At 41.7% G+C, this 17,300-nt stretch overlaps 1 protein-coding gene across 3 annotated transcripts in view; it reads left to right on the forward strand.

Annotated features, from left to right (window-relative positions):
• The first annotated feature begins 295 nt into the window (after positions 1-295).
• The window catches only part of KLRD1 (killer cell lectin like receptor D1), a 98,112-nt gene continuing 81,107 nt past the window's right edge, over positions 296-17,300 (forward strand). For 2 of the 3 annotated variants that reach the window (XM_054662894.2, XM_016922519.3), the window contains exons 1-2: positions 296-14,282; positions 14,684-14,822. The gene's annotated coding sequence lies outside the window, so the exon portion shown is untranslated. The remainder of the gene's footprint in view (positions 14,283-14,683; positions 14,823-17,300) is intronic. The other variant, XM_063784738.1, reaches the window with a different exon arrangement.

Consider the following 17,300-nt stretch of genomic DNA (forward strand, 5'->3'; position numbering starts at 1 on the left):
GCTGCTCCGAGTGCGGGGCCCGCCAAGTCCACGCCCACCCGGAACTCCAGCTGGCGCGGAAGCGCCGCACACAGCCCCGGTTCCCGCTCGTGCCTCTCCCTCCACACCTCTCTGCAAGCTGAGAGAGTGGGCTCCAGCCTTGGCCAGCCCAGAAAGGGGCTCCCACAGTGCAGTGGGGGGCTGAAGGGCTCCTCAAATGCCACCAAAGTGGGAGCCCAGGCAGGGGAGGTGCCGAGAGCAAGCGAGGGCTCTGAGGACTGCCAGCATGCTGTCACCTCTCAGCAGGCTGGATTGGATTTGGCACTTCTTTACTGAAGGTCAGTTCTTCTCAGCGCCGCTTCCATGTTTTCTGCTAGTCAAGCTTTTAATGCTTCTTTGTGCCGTCAGGCCATTGTGAGGCTTGTCATGAGCTAAAAGTAGTTTAAGAAGCCCTTCATTAACCTGGCCCAGTGTTCCATGTTAAGATTAGTTAGATTGTTAGTTAGATTGGCTTACTCTGATTGACTTGCTTCTCTCTGGGGATAAAGGTTGAATGATGTGTCAAATGAGATTAGGGAGGCCAGTATGACATGAACATCAAAGATGAGTGAGTCCTTAGCTCTTCCATACACTTCGGTAGAAAAATCTCAAATATATGTAGGGTAAGCATACATCTTAAGTTTGCCAAGGATAGTCTTGAATTATGCCGGTTGTCCTGATTGATTTATTAGTGGTTCCTTATTTCACTGTCACATGACCCCCCCCCCCCATTGGACAAAATATGTGGTCACTCTCTATGTAGTATAAACATTGAAGCCTCTTCCATCAAGAGAGACACAATGCTTGTGCCATCCAGGTTTAGTGCTCCCCAGTATGGGTCTTACCCTGTCAGGTGGAGGGAGACTAGACAAATCATTCTACTTGTGAATGGCAGTCTATTCTGCTTTTCTTGATTTTCCCCCAACCCTGATTTGTTTTCCTCTTTCAAAGCATTGTGCTTTCAAAGCATTTTTAAATTTTTTTACTGTATTGTGCAATCAGAAGTTAAGATCACAAAAGAACAAAGCAAATTATGATTAATGTACAGTAGTAACCAGGCAGACAAGATCACTGCCTCGTGCACTGCCTCATCACTATAAAATATGAATAGAGCCCCCCCCCAGAGTGGTGCAGTGCAGTCCCCTGGTCACTGCAGTGGCCCTTTGGACACAAATCTTGTCAGTTACAGTTGCCTTGAGAGTGTTACACTTATTAAGCTTACAATTCTGCATTCTATTGGTACTGGTACCATCAGATAGAACAGGTGTGTTGTAATTTTGAAGTGGCGTGTGGAGGGGGGCCATGCATATCCACCTGCCCGTGGGTACAGCATCAAGTCAGCGGTAATAATGAAAAATTCAGTCATTTTGGAAAATGAACTAGTTGATAAATTCATATTAGTTCTTATACAACATTTGTAGTTAACTATTTCTAGCTGTGGTTTCTTTTGGATGTTTTTGCTTTGCCAGATTTAAACAAGCTACAAACATTTATTTAACTTTAGTTATTTTTAGCTGCATGAAACTACCAAATATTTCAGAAACAAGTCCATTTTGTCTTTGGTGGTTCTGAGTCCAGGCTGTCTGAGTAATGGAGAATTCCCTCCTCACCTATGCCCACTGCCCAGCGACCCACCCCTTTGTTTACCTTTGATAAGTAGCTGAACAACAACAACAAAAAGTCCACACACACAAATACTAGAATCCCTGTTCCAAAAGCTGTGACTGATGATCTCAGCTTAGTTACCCTGTGTAGGGCCCTGCCTCGTTTTCTTTTCCTTTTTTTTTTTTTTCCTCCTGGTTGTGGGCACTTCTTAAGTATATCTACCCATGGCTAGATTATTTTCAGAGTTTGAAATAACAGGAAGTAATCACCCTTAAAAGTAGTCAAATGACATTTCACTATGCCATTGTGCAGGTGTGCATGTTTTCAACAGTGACTAACAAAAGACAAGTCATTCTCCTGGTGTGTTTTCATCACTGTGGGGCCATCTATTTCAGTAGTTCTGTTTTCAAAAGCAGTGTATTTAAGACCCTTAGGACTTCTGTTTAGAAGTACTTAGCTCCTAAAACTTGAATAAAGTGATCCTGAACTTTCGGGTGAGAAGTTGAAACATGTTTTCCATTTTTACACTTTTAGTAGGCTTAAAGTTGCTTCATACCATTCAGTAAAAGAATGATGATGGATTTATTGCTTCTTTAAGCAATATGCACATGGTATTCAAAGAATAAAAGTAACAATAAGCCATATTTTACGTGCTAAGATTGGCTAGTTCCTAACCTCCTTCAAGTCTTAGATACTAGGTCAAGGAGACCAACTCTGAACATCTCTAATATTCAATACCTTCCCCCTACTTCCCTTTCTCCTAGTCATTCTCAACCTTGATCTTTGTCTTTTTTTGCTTTGTAGTGATCATGTAACATAATTTTCTAGTTTATTATGTCTTCTCTCTCTAGATCCTGAGGTGCAGGAAGGCAGAAACTTTTTGTGTAGTGATATACAACAATTGGTCAGAACAGTGAATGGCATATGGTTGGCATTCAAAAATATTGAAATAGTAGTTTCTGATAGGACTGAACCACTAGGCAACTTAAATTATCCAGAAAGACATGTTACAAACAGGCCAGTCAAGGAACTTTGGGAAACACTTGGAGCTTACTAGAAAGATGTCCTGGAGGCAGGAAACAACTTGAATCCCAGCTCTGCTCCTTGACTAGAGCTAGGATGTGGGCTAGTCTGTCATCTGTACAAATGAAATTTGCATTTCCAGGCTGGGCGCAGTGGCTCATGCTTGTAATCCCAGCACTTTGGGAGGCTGAGGCAGTCGGATCACCTGAGGTTAGGAGTTCAAGACCAGACTGGCCAACATGGTGAAACTCCGTCTCTACTAAAAATACAAAATACGCCTGTAGTCCCAGCTATTTGGGAGTCTGAGGAAGGAGAACCGCTTGAACCTCAGAGGTGGAGGTTGCAGCGAGCCAAGATTGTGCCACTGCACTCCAGCCTAGGCAACAAAGCGAGATTCCATCTCAAAAAAAAAAATTCTGCATTTCCTTTTCAAGTAGTTAAGATAATTATATCATACATTGTTGCGAACACAAGTAAATCCTTTGCAAACCATTAAATAGCATTCTTACATATTAAGATTTATTTTACTTGAAACTGAAATTGCAATAACTGGCCAGGCGAGGGGGCTCACGCCTGTAATCCCAGCACTTTGGGATGCCGAGGTGGATGGATCACCTGAAGTCAGCAGTTCGATATCAGCCTGGCCAACATGGTGAAAACCCGTCTGTACTAAAAATACAAAAATTAGCTGGGCATGGGGCATAGTGGTGGGTGCCTGTAATCCCAGCTACTTGGTAGGCTGAGGCAGGAGAATCTGTAATCCCAGCTACTTGGTAGGCTGAGGCAGCAGAATCGCTTGAACTGGGGAGGCAGAGGTTGCAGTGAGTGGAGATCGTGCCATTGCACTCCAGCCTGGGCGACAAGAGCAAAACTCCATTTCAAAAAAAAAGAAAAAAGAAAAAAAAAGGCAATAACTTAGGCTAGATGGCAGAAATCTTTCTGATTGTTTCTCTTTTTTGTTTATCGGTCACAGCAAATGCAGGATGTGGCATGGATCAAGGAAAACAAAGCAGAATAGCCCAACTGGATAGCTCAAAAGACGGCTCTGACACTGAGGGGGTCTCTTCCTTTCTGTTAGACTCTCCTTTAGCACTGATTTTCTTTCTTTCTTTTTTTTTTTTGAGACAGAGTCTTTATTGCCCAGGCTGGAGTTCAGTGGTGTGATCTCAGCTCACTGCAAACTCCAACTCCCAGATTCAAGTGATTCTCCTGCCTCAACCTCCCAAGTAGCTAGGATTACAGACACGCGCCACCACGCCTGGCTAATTTTTATATTTTTAGTAGAGCTGGAGTTTCACCATGTTGGTCAGGATGGTCTTGAGCTCCTGGCATCAAGTGATCCGCCCGCCTTGGCCTCCCACAGTGCTGGGATTACAGGCGTGAGCTACCGCGCCCAGCCTCGGACTGATTTTCTTGGTAGCAGTAGCTGCTGTGTATCCTCAAAGATGATTACTGTGGGCCTCCTTTTCCACAGCAGCAAATAAAACCTAGATGTGGGACAGACTACATCATTTTTTTTCCAGCCCTCTTAGGCTGGAATTAATGTCATACATCGTTTTAAGCTTATTTTGATATTTTTGGCAAAATAATTACAAAATGTCCAGAGAAATATAACCAACTCCTATCTATTAGTTTTTATATCACCTGAAACAGAATGAACAGGGTGAATTTCTGCCTTCCAAAGAGGGTTAGATCAGATATTCTCTGCAATCCAGAGATGCTGGGCAGAAGCATTTCTCCCCCTGAGTTCAGTCTAGTGTGGAGGAACAGCTAGTTATGGAATGGCAAATTATATGTCTTTTTTTCTTTCCTTTCTTTTAGTCAACTTTACAATCCCCAAACGGCACATCCCTCAGAGACCCACAGTTCAGAAATGCCCACAAGTAAGCCAGAAGAGAATTTAAAGGAGAAAAGCAGGGAAAGAGGACAAACCTGTATTGGCGAATTATTATATATAAATCATTGTGCTAGACATATTATCTTTGAAAATAAACTCTAGGTGAATATTTCAATTTAATTTGCCTGCAATAGGAGGGAAGAAGGTTTAGTTTTTCCAAGATTTGGTAGCTGACTAATGTTGACCTATGTAGCAAGATTCAAATCCAGATAATTGCAAATCTCAGGCCTCGGTCCTCTCCATGGTCAAAACCAATTAGGACATCTTAATGATTCCATGTGGGGGTGTGCCAGGAGAAAATATTGAAGCTATAGACTGTTTTCAGTTTCTCTTTGTCACGTTCCCCTGTTCTCTGAGTTGCTTCTGCTTGCTGTTTACACACAGGCTATTTGACACTGCAGGCTTTGTCTGTATATTGGTTTTTTTTTTTTTTTTAAGACGGAGTCTCGCTCTGTTGCCCAGGCTGGAGTGCAGTGGCACAATATTGGCTCACTGCAACCTCCGCCTCTGGGGTTCAAGTGATTCTTGTGCCTCAGCCTTCCTAGTAGCTGGAATTACAGGCACGTGTGTCACCATACCTGGCTAATTTTTGTATTATTAGAAGAGATGGTTTTGCCATATTGGCCAGGCTGGTTTTTTCGTTTTTTTTTTTTTTAGATGAAGTCTCACTCTGTCACCCAGGCTGGAGTGCAGTGGCACAATGTCAGCTCACTGCAACCTCCGCCTCCTGGGGTCAAGCGATTTTCCTGCCTCAGCCTCCCCAGTAGCCAGGATTACAGGCGCCTGCCACCATACCTGGCTAATTTTTGTATTTTTAGTAGAGATGGGATTTCACCATGTTGGCCAGGCTGGTCTCGAACTACCAGCCTCAAACTCCGCTCACCTTGGCCTCCTAAAGTGCTGGGATTACAGGCATGAGCCACCGCGTCTGACCTCTTTTAATCTTTTAATTGTTATTTTTTGAAGTTGGATAATATTGGTTTCTTACAATCGGCTTATGACTGCTCTAATGTTGGGAGTTTTGTTTGTTTGTTCTTCAAAAACAAAAACCCTGGGTCTTTATTGCTACATTCAATTAAAATCCCTATCCATCCTACTGAACAAAATCAAGCTCTGCAGTGCTTTCCAACCCTGACTGCACATGACCATCAGTGGTGAGCTCCCAAAAACGTCTGATGGCAGAGCCCCACTTCTGCATCACTCTTGGGGAGGACACCAGAGGGTTTGGCATCCATACTTTTTTTTTTTTTAATTTCCCCCCCCCACCCCCTCCCTATGCTATAGGCTCCTTTTTATTGAGGTAAAATTCACATAATGTAAAATTCATGGCATCTTTACTTTTTACAAGCCTCTTAAGTGATATGTATAGCCAGGATTGTGGTCGACTCAACTGGGTGCTCTTTGTTTAACAACACATTGGGAACAGTTCTGGAAATAGCCGCTTGTGATGGTTAAGTTTATGTGTCAACTTGACTGAGCTATAGGGATGCCCAGATAGGTAGCGAAACATTGTCCGTGGCTGTTTCTGTAAGGGTGTTTCCAGAAGTGGTTAGCATTTGAATCAGTAGACCTAGTAAAGAAGATCCTCTCCCACCAATGTAGGCAGGTGTCACTCAATCCATTGAGGGCCCCCATCAAACAAAATTAGAGGGTAGAGAGTCCCTCTTTCTGTCCACGAGCTGGGACATCCACAGCTCCTGGTCTCAGACCTTTAAACTTGGATTGAATTATACCACTGACTTTCCTGGTTCTCCTGCTTGCAGACAGATGGTGAGGTTTCTCAGACTCCATAAGCCTCCATGAGCCAATTTCTATAAGAATAATAAATCTCTCTCTTTATTTATATGTAGATATTTATATACATATAGTCTTTATATGCATTTATATCTAGTCATGTGCTACATATAGGTATTTCAGTCAATGACAGCCTGTATACATGATGGTTATCCCATAAGATTATAACACCATGTTTTTACTGTACCTCTTCTATGTTTAGATATGTTTAGATACACAAATACTTACCATTGTGTTCCAATAGCCTGTGCTGTTCACTCCAGTAATGTGCTGAATGGGTGTGTAGCCTAGGAGCAATAGGCTACACCGTATAGCCTAGGTGTGTAGTAGTTATATCATCTAGGTTTGTGTAAATACACTCTATGATGTTCACACAATGATGAAGCCCCCAATAACACATTTCTCCGAACATTTCCCCATCCTTAAGTGACACATGGCTATATATAACATTGGTTCTATTTCTCTGGAGAATCTTCACTAATACAGAACTCCTCTTCTGAATTTGCCTTATTTTACTTTTAAATAAAATAAGTAGTCTGGGCGCGGTGGCTCACGCTTGTAATCCCAGCACTTTGGGAGGCCGAAGTGGGTGGATCATGAAGTCAGGAGTTCAAGACCAGCCTGGCCAAGATGGTGAAACCCCATTTCTACTAAAAATACAAAAATTAGCCAGGCGTGGTGGTGGGTGCCTGTAATCCCAGCTACTCGGGAGGCTGAGGCAGAGAATTGCTTGAACTTAGGAGGTGGAGGTTGCAGTGAGCTGAGATCACGCCACTGCACTCCTGCCTGGGTGACAGAGTGAGACTCCGTCTCAAAAAAAAAAAAAAAGAAGAATATAATTCTTGCCAGATCCATATTTCCTTCTCCGTCAATGTTTGTTTTGCAGTGCTGCAGAAATTAAGATAATCTTAATTGATAGATTAGATTTCTTTTTTTTGTTGTTGTTTTAAGATGGAGTCTCACTCTGTCACCCAGGCTGGAGTGCAGTGGCACAATGTCGGTTAGCTGCAACCTCCACCTCCCAGGTTCAAGAGATTTTCCTGCCTCAGTCTCCCGAGTAGCTGGGATTACAGGTGCCTGCCACCATGACTGACTTTTTGTATTTTTAATACAGACAAGGTTTCTCCATGTTGACCAGGCTGGTCTTGAAATCCTGACCTCAGGTGATCTGCCCACTTTGGCCTCCCAAAGTGCTGGGATTACAGGCATGAGCCACTGCACCCAGCCAGATTTCATTATATATTAGTCTATTCTCATGCTGCTATGAAGAATTACCCAAGACTGGGTAATTTATAAAGAAAAGGGGTTTGATTGGCTCATAGTTCTGCATGGCTGGGGAGGCCTCAGGAAACTTACAATCATAACAGAAGGTGTATTCTTCACAGAGCAGCAGGAAACAGAATGAGTGCCAGCAGGGAAAATGCCAGACACTTATAAAACCATCGGATCTCATGAGAACTCACTCACTATCACAAGAACAGCATGGGAGAAACCACCCCCATGATTCAATTACCTCCCACTGGGTCCCTCCCATGACATATGGGGATTACTGGATTACAATTCAAGATGAGATTTGGATGGGGACAGAAAGCCAAACCATATCATTCCCCTCCTGTCCACTCCCAAATCTCATGTTCTCACATTTCAAAATACAGTCATGCCCTCCCAACAGTCCCCCAAAATCTTAACTCATTCCAGCATTAACCCAAAAGTCCAAGTCCAAAGTCTCATCTGAGACAAGGCAAGTCTCTTCTGCCTATAAGCCTGTAAAATCAAAAGCAACTTAGTTACTTCATAGATACAATGAGGGTACAGGCATTGGGTAAATACGCCCATTCCAAATGGGATAAATTGGCCAAAATGAATGTGCTACAGGCCCCAGGCAAGTCCAAAATCCAGCAGGGCAGTCATTAAATCTTAAAGTTACAAAATGTTTTCCTTTGACTCCATGTCTCACATCCAGTTCAGCCTGATGCAAGAGGTGGGCTCCCATGGCCTTGGGAATCTCTGCCCCTGTGGCTTTGCAGGGTACAGCCCCACTCCTGGCTGTGCTTAGTGCCTGCAGCTTTCCCAAGCACATGTTGCAAACTGTCAGTGGATCACCATTCTGGGGTTTGGAGAATGGTGGCCCTCTTCTCACAGCTCTACTAGGCAGTGCTCCAGTGGAGACTCTGTGTGGGGGCTTCAACCCACATTTCCCTTCCACACTGCCCTAGCAGAGGTTATTCATGAGGCCTCCACACCTGCAGCAAACTTCTGCCTGGACATTCAGGCATTTCCATACATCCTCTGAAATTTAGGTGGAGGTTCCAAAACCTCAATTCTTGACTTCTATGCGCCCACAGGCTCAAGACCACATAGAAGCCAACAAGGCTTGGGGCTTGCAGCCTCGGAAGCAATGGTCTGAACTTTACCTTGGCCCCTTTTAGCCACAGCTGGAGTTTAAGCAGCTGGGATTCAGGGCACAATGTCCCAAGGGTGCACAGAGCAGGGGGGGCCCTAGACCCAGCTCATGAAACCATTTTTCCCTCCTAGGCCTCCAGGCCTGTGATGGGAGTGGCTGCTGTGAAGGTATCTGACATGCCCTGAAGACATTTTCCCCATTGTCTTGGTGATTAACATTTGTCTCCTAGTTACTTATGCAAATTTCTGCAGCTGGCTTGAATTTCTCTCCAGAAAATGGGTTTTTCTTTTTTATTGCATGTTCAGGCTGCAAATTTTCCAAACTTTTATACTCTACTTCCTTTTGAACAGTTTGCTGCTTAGAAATTTCTTCTGCTAGATACCCTAAATCATGTCTCTCAAGTTCAGAGTTCCATAGATCTCTACAGAAGGGACAAAACACCACCAATCTCTTTACTAAAGCATAGCAAGAGTCACCTTTGCTCCAGTTCCCAACAAGTTCCTCATCTCCATCTGAGGCCACCTCAGCCTGGACTTCATTGTCCATATCACTATCAGCATTTTGGTCAAAACCATTCAACAAGTCTCTCAGAAGTTCCAAACTTTGCCATATCTTCTTGTCTTCTTCTGAACCCTCCAAACTGTTCCAACCTCTGCCTGCTACCCAGTTGCAAAGTCGCTTCCCTTCTACATTTCCAGGTATCCTTATAGCAGTGCCTCACTTCCTCAATACCAATTTACTGTATTAGTCTATTTTCACACTGCTATGAAGAAATATTCGAGACTGGATAATTTAAAAAGAAAGGAGGTTTAATTGAATCATAGTTCCACATGGCTGGGGAGGCCTCAGGAAGCTTACAATCATGGCAGAAGGTGCATTCTTCACAGACCGGCAGGAGAGAAAATGAGTGCCAGGAGAGGAAATGCCGGATTGTTATAAACCTATCAGATCTCATGAGAACTCACTTACTGTCAGGAGAACAGCATGGGGGAAACCGCCCCCATGGGTCCCTTGCATTACATGTGGGGATTATGGGATTATAATTCAAGATGAGATTTAGGTGGGGACACAAAGCCAAACTATATCATGCTACTTACGAGTGGAGGTTATAGCATAAGGCTTCTTTGTACATCTTTAAGAAAATAAGCCACCTGTCTTCTGTCATCTGTCTTCTATTTTGATCTGACTGAAAGACATTGCTAAGCTAGTTTGCAAGGCAGCTCCCACCTCTAATTCTTCCCTCCTACTCCTTCACAGTTCAGGGAGGCTTCATTTCCAAAACGAGTGTGGTCATTGTACTTCTGGCCACCAGGTGGCAGGCCAGATCCACTTAATAACACTGTAGCCTTAATCCTCACTGGCTGCAATTATTTTCCTTTTTAATCAATCTGTTATTAATAATAGTGTCACCTTTTCGTAAACAAAACCACAGAATTTTAACAATAGAGAAAAAATAAGAAGTAAGCTTGTTCATTGTCAATTTTTCTTTTTAAATCTTCCCCCAAAGGAGGAAGATGCATTGCACATTTTTGTTGACTCTGGTGTCTCTTTCAGCATCTAGATGAAATAATAACATTTCTGTTTTAGACAAATAGATATATTTCTTCTGTTCCAAAAGGTAACAGTGGGCTGGGTGTGGTGGCTCACACCTGCAATCCCAGAACTTTGGGAAGCCAAAGTGGGCAGATTACTTGAGGCCAGGAGTTTGAAACCAGACAGGGCAACATGGTGAAACCCTGTCTCTACTAAAAATACAAAAATTAGCTGGCTGTGGTGGAGCATGCTTGCAGTCTCAGCTTCTCTGGAGGTTGGTGCAGGGGAATTGCTTGAACCTGGCGGGTGGAGGTTGTAGTGAGCTGAGATTGTACCACTGCACTCCAGCTTGGGTGACAGAGCAAGGCACTGTCTAAAGAAAAAGTGGATAGAGGAGGGTGAGGCAGGAAAAGGAAAAGGAAGTCAGCATTTCTGGAGCATCTTTTCTCAAACATTCCTTGTTTATTTGGGAGATTAAGTTTCTTCTGAGGATTAAAAAAAGATTAGAAGTTAGATTGGTATTGTCTTAGGGGGAAAACAGGCAAATAGAATGATAATAGAACTCTGTTGCCATAGAATATACATCTAAGTAATACTGTTTATAATGTTCCAATTTACTACAGGTTGTGCATGCAAGCAGTCCTCTGTTTATCTCCCCATCCTCCAGTGTCACATGTCAATTGCCCTGTCACTAACTAATCACAAACCACACTGGCCTTTTATTAGTTTCTTGAATGGCATTAAATTCTTTCTGTCTCAGTCAGGGCTGTGCACATACCTGGTATCTTCCACTGAACTGCTCCTCTCTTAGCTCTGTATAGCCAGCTCCTTCTCATTCCTTGTCGTAACTTAATAGAGGCAGGAGGCAGAGAAATCCTAGACAGACAGGGATGCGTCCCTGGGGAAACCTTACCTTCAGGTCAAAAACAGCCTGAAACCCACAGACCAGAATGAGGACTTCTGTTCCTGTTTGTTGGCTCTCTTCTTATTGGTTCTTTCTGAATAATGCCTTTTAACCAATTGAATGTTGCTTTTTCCAATACTACCTATGGCCCACCCTGCCCCCATCCTGTTCCTATAAAGGCCTCTGTCAGTGGAGGGGAGACAGCCTGACTTTGGGGAGGAGACAGCTTGAGTTCAGGGAAACATGATCTGCTTTTCCGATACCCTCTCCAGCTCCCCTCTCCACTGAGAACTGTTTTCATCGCTCAATAAAATTCTCCACTCTTACCATTCTTCAATTGTCAAGTGTGACCTCATTCTTCTTGGATGCTGGACAAAAGCTTGGGACCCACTAAGTGCAGGTGGAGGCTGTCACACTGGCCCTTTGCCCTTGCAAGTGGAGGGCAACCACCCCACTGGCAGCTACAGGGTCAGTGGCCAACTGAGCTGCTAACACACAGCCGTTTATCGACTGTGGATGGTGGAACTAAAAGAGCTAAGTAGCACACTCACACCCCCTCTGGGGCTTTGGGATCATGGGCACCAGGCTGCCATGTTCCCCTCAAGGCAACATGACTGGTCTGGACATGGGCTTTGCATGGAGCTTGCTCCTGTGTTGGTGCTTGGAGTGGCTGGCCAGATCCCATACTCACTTGCTTATGTGTTACCTCTCTCAAGGGGCGGAGCATGGTGGGCCGAGGAAATGGGGCACTCCTGCTGGGAGTCCGGCAAAAGGGCCAAGACAAATCCTGCATGAATATTACAATCTCTGATCATCCAGTTAAAGTTTCTAGGGCCCCTCTGCTGTTGCTATCAATCTCAAACACTTTTTTGTTTCATTTACAGCACATATTGGAACTTGTATTATTTTGAATTTGCTTTTTAACTTAAATTTTATAATTTCTTTCATTAGAATATAGTTTCCATGAGGCCAGAGAACATGTCTGTTTTTCTTTTTTCTATTTTTTTTTTTTTTTTTGAGATGGAGTTTTGCTCTTTGTTGCCTAGGCTGGAGTGCAATGGTGTGATCTCAGCTCACCGCAACCTCTGCCTCCTGGGTTCAAGTGATTCTCCTGCCTCAGCTTCCTGAGTAGCTAAGATTACAGCCATGCGCCACCACACCCAGCTAATTTCGTATTTTTAGTAGAGACGGGGTTTCTCCATGTTGGTCAGGCTGGTCTTGAACTCCTGACCTCAGGTGATCTGCCTGCCTTGGCCTCCCAAAGTGCTGGGATTATAAGTGTGAGCCATTGCATCTGGCCCTTTTTCATTCACTGAATAATTTCACTACTTTACAAATATGTGTCAGGCACTAGGCTAGCAGACACACACATAATATTTGTTAAATAACCATACCTTTCTAGAAGGAATTTCCCCTTTAAAGTTTTTCTATATACAAATTGAGAAACAGGTAGAAAGAATCCACATTCTTAGAACTTATTCTTAGCAGATAATTTAGTTTGAATCTCAATGAAAATGAAATTTAATAAATATGACTATTAAGAAAGAGACAATCAGAGTCATATTTTCAAAAAGTACATTCACTGACCTAATGAGTTATTATATGTGGAGAACATATCACAGAACCAGAAACATCCTGTCCAAAACAGCCTAGCATATTTAGTTCAACAAACAAAATGATGTGTTGAAATTTAGTTGGTGAGATAAGACAAAGCCAGCCCATTTGGGTCTAAATTTACGAGATTTTTTTATCCAGAACATGATTATAATGATTATTTCACTTATAGTTGTGTGAATCTGACCTAACCAAGGATAACAATGGGTAGGTCGAAGATCATATTTATGACATCTTGGCCCTGGATTTTTCCAGTTCGTTCAGACTTCAAAACCTTTGAAGGGAATCTTAGGTTCTTACCTTATTGTTATTAAGATGTTCAAAAAGCTCAAGAATTCTAAAAAGCCAGAATGAGGGGATAACTTTCACCAAAGACTTTTTCTTTATCTTTTGTTGTACGTGGTCACTTAACTGTTTTAGCTTAATTTAACAAAAAAGATGAGAAAATATTTTTACAGTATCATGAGATGAGGCTTCTAATGGGCCGGTGGCCAAGGATGGGGAAAAGAATCAAGGACAGATTAAATCTCCAAAGTAAGAGAATCTATTATATAGCAAACGAACTTGTATAATTAATCTCTAGGAGCATGGGTTCTAATAAGCCCAGGTACCACAAAGGTGGAGAATTGCTTCTTCTGTCCAGGCAAAAGTCGTGACTAAAAGTGTGACTTGCTCTCTGGGGATGATACCAATTTGGCACCAGCATTTCATTCCTTCCTTCTTTCCTTCCTTCCTTTCCTTCCTTCCTTCCTTCTTTCCTTTTTCTTCCTTCCTTCCTTCCCTCCTTCTCTCCCCTTTCTTTCTCTTTCTTTCTTTTTTCTTTTTCTTTCTTTCTTTTTCTTTCTTCTTTCTCTCTCTCTTTCTTTCTTTTTCTTTCTTCTTTCTCTCTCTCTTTCTTTCTTCTTTTCTCTCTCTCTCTGTCTTTTGTTTGTTGATTCATTTTTGAGACAGAGTCTCACTCTGTTGCCCAGGCTGGAGTGCAGTGGCACGATCTCAGTTCACTGTAACCTCCACTTCCCGGGTTCAGGCGATTCTCCTGCCTCAGCCTCCTAAGTAGCTGGGATTACAGGTGCCTGCCATCATGCCCAGCTAATTTTTGTATTTTTAGTAGAGATGGGGTTTCACCATGTTGGCCAGGCTGGACTTGAACTCCTGACCTGAGGTGATCCGCCCACCTCAGCCTTCCAAAGTGTTGGGGTTACAGACGTGAGCCACATTTTCTCTTTCTTAAAACATTTTGCCCATTGCTAAATTTTATTGCTTGGTTTCACCATAGTAATCTGCTCTAGAAAAAAATTACCACAGGTGGGATTGTCAAGGTGTTCCGGGATAATCATTTTTACTTTCTTTCTTTTTTTTTTTTTGGAGACAGGTTCTTACTTTGTCACCCAGGCTGGAGTGCAGTGGTGTGATCTCAGCTCAATGCAGCATCAACCTCCCAGGCTCAAGCTACCTTCTTACCTCAGCCCCCCAAGTCGCTGGGACCACAGGTGCGCACCATCATACAAAAATCATAATTTTTGTATTTTTTGTAGACACAGGGTTTTGCCATGTTGCCCAGGCTGGTCTTGAACTCCTGAGCTCAAGCGATCTGCCCGCCTCGGCCTCCCAAAGTGCTGGGATTACAGGCTGAGTCACCATGCCCAGCCCTCATTTCTATTTTCTACATGCCTTTTTTTTCTCTTTGCTTTCATTGTTCAGCTTCATGCCATGATCTTATTCTGACCATGATGAAATTAGTAGAATAGATCTTCAGTTACGTTCTCTGCTCCCAGTGACTAATGTAGAGACAAGAGTTTTTATATTATTTGAATTTTTGTTATGAAAAAATGTAAACATTAAGTAATATAGACATAATAACTTAATGAACTACCATGTGCCCATCACCCAGCTTCAACTCACTCCCCAATCAAGGTGAGTGTGTATCTACCATGAGTGAGTAAACTACCACGTGCCCATCACCCAGCTTCAACAAGCATCGACTCACTCTCCAATCAAGGTGAAATATCAGACATCATGTGATTTTATCGGTCAGTACATTTCCTTGATTTTTAAGTACATTTAAGTACATTTAAGTCAGTACATTTTCTGTTTTTAAGTAAATTATACAGGGATTCACTATGGTGACTAGTTATATCTTTTACCTTTGTTTTTGCTATTGTTTTTGTTGCTTGCATGAATTGAGTCATTTGTCTTTTAGGGTTTTCCACAGTCTTGATTTGCTGATTGCACCTCTGTATGTAGTTCAACATCTTCTTCTTTTTTCTATATATATCCTGTGTATTGGTAGCAAGGTAGATACTTGGTAAGATTCAAGTTGGAATAATTTTATGAGGGGCAAAAAGCCCTACTATTTCATAATAAGAGTTGTGTAGTTACATTCAGAGGCATTTACTATCTAGTGTCTCTTTTATGTAATGTCAGCAGCAACTGATGGTCATTAACTAGGTCCCTTAATTCATGACACAAAACGTTGAAAGTTTAATTCAATCATTCCCTATTCATTTATTGGCTGAAGTACTTTCATAAATAGCGACTTCACCTCATCAATTATTAGGTTACTCTTTGTTAGGGTTTGTATAAGAGTTTGCAGGAGAAGTACTTGATTCTTTTCTTTACCAGCTTTCTAATTAATGAATAAACTCAGGAGGGGAGCGATTTTTTACTTTCATAAAATAAAAATAATTTCAGACTTACAGAAAAAATTGTGAGAAAGAGACAAAGAATGTGTAAATAGCTAGTCTTGACTCAGACTTCTTAAATGTTAATGTGCTACATTTGCTTTACGTAATCTTTCTTGGTTACATTTCAAAGAGAAGGCTTCTAGGTCCTTGAAAATGACATTACTGAGTTGTAAAACTGGCAATAGATTGGAAAAGATTTACACCTCAAAGGGGCTGAGAAATAATTTATAATTGCAAGTTTTCTAAAGTAAATACTATAAGAAAAGGGAGGCCAGAGAACTATAGTTAGGAAGAAATTTGTCTAAAATTTCAGTTAAGATCAGGAGAAGGTTAAGGCTGATATTGGATAGTATGTGTGTATACGTGCATATTTGTTTATATATGTGTATGTATATATATATGCACACATGTAGATGCACACATTCACATATAGAATGGATATTTTTGTACTGTTTACTAAAGTACTTTGCAAACATGATGTTCTCTTAACCCGTCAGTATGTAAGTATTTCCTCAGAAATCTGCTTGCATCTGAAAGTTCTTCCTGTGGTGTTGGAAAGCAGGCTTTCATGACATCACAATCTGAGTTGCTGTATTCTTATAGGTCATTCGATTCCTCTTGTTGAACTGGAGAAACTTCTCCCATAATTGACTGGATGACTGGATTTCTTTGTTACTGTTCTTGCTGTTTTTTTTTTTTTTTTTTCAGAGAAGGGTGACTGTCTTGCAGCTTCTAGTCAAATGAGAGCAATATGAGAAAAATGGGATATATGTGCTGATTTTAATTTCTCATTCAACACTCCATTTTGATTTGTCTTCTGAAGTGTTGACCATGATATTTACAGTGGCATTTGAATTGTCAATGTCAAGCTGATTTCATTTTACTAATGTGGGATACATTTATAATTTTTCTTTTCATAGTGATACGAACAAAATCATTAACAGATATTAACGAAACACATTACACAAAGCGATCTTCACTTGTATCAACCTCCAGGTTGGACATAAACAGGAAAACATTTTCAATCCCTTCTCTCCTCAGAAATCCAAAGCAACTACCCACTGTACCATCTGGTGGATAGTGGATAGTTGACTCAAAAATAAATGAAAGATATGGGAGTGCAGATATATCTTCAACATATTGATTTCAATTCGTTTGGATGTGTACCCAGAAGTGAGATTGCTGGGATCATATAGTAATTCTATTTCTAGTTTTTTGAGGAGCTTTCATACTGTCTTCTGCAAATGGTTATACTACTTCACAACTGCAACCACAATGTGTAAAGTGTTCCCTTTTCTCCACAGCCACACTAATACTTATCTTTGTTTCTGTTGTTTTGATAATAGCCAGTCTATAGGAGTGAAGTAATATCTTATTGTGGTTTTAATTTGCATCTCCCTGATGATTAGTGATGTTGAGCATGTTTTCATATCCTGTTGTCCATTTGCATGTCTTCTTTTGCAGCATTATTTACAACAGCCAATATATGGAAGCAATCTAAGTGTTCATTGGGATGAATTTTAAAAATGTGGTATATATACACGGTGAAATACTATTCACCCTTAAAAGAGAAGTAAATTCTGTTACTTGTGACAATATGGATGAATCTGGGGGGCATTATGCTAAGTGAAATAAACCAAGCACAGAAAGACAAATACTGCAAGATCTCATTTAAATGTGGAATCTAAAAAAGTCAAACTTCTAGAACTAGGTTGTTACTAGAGACTGGGGGAAAGAGAATGGGGAGATGATGGTCATATGGTACAAAATTCCAGTTTAGGCAATGGGAATAAGCTTTTGAGATCTATTGCACAAAAAGTATGT

Source organism: Pan troglodytes, chromosome 10 (genome assembly GCF_028858775.2).
Source record: "Pan troglodytes isolate AG18354 chromosome 10, NHGRI_mPanTro3-v2.0_pri, whole genome shotgun sequence".
Taxonomy (NCBI): Eukaryota; Metazoa; Chordata; class Mammalia; order Primates; family Hominidae; genus Pan; species Pan troglodytes.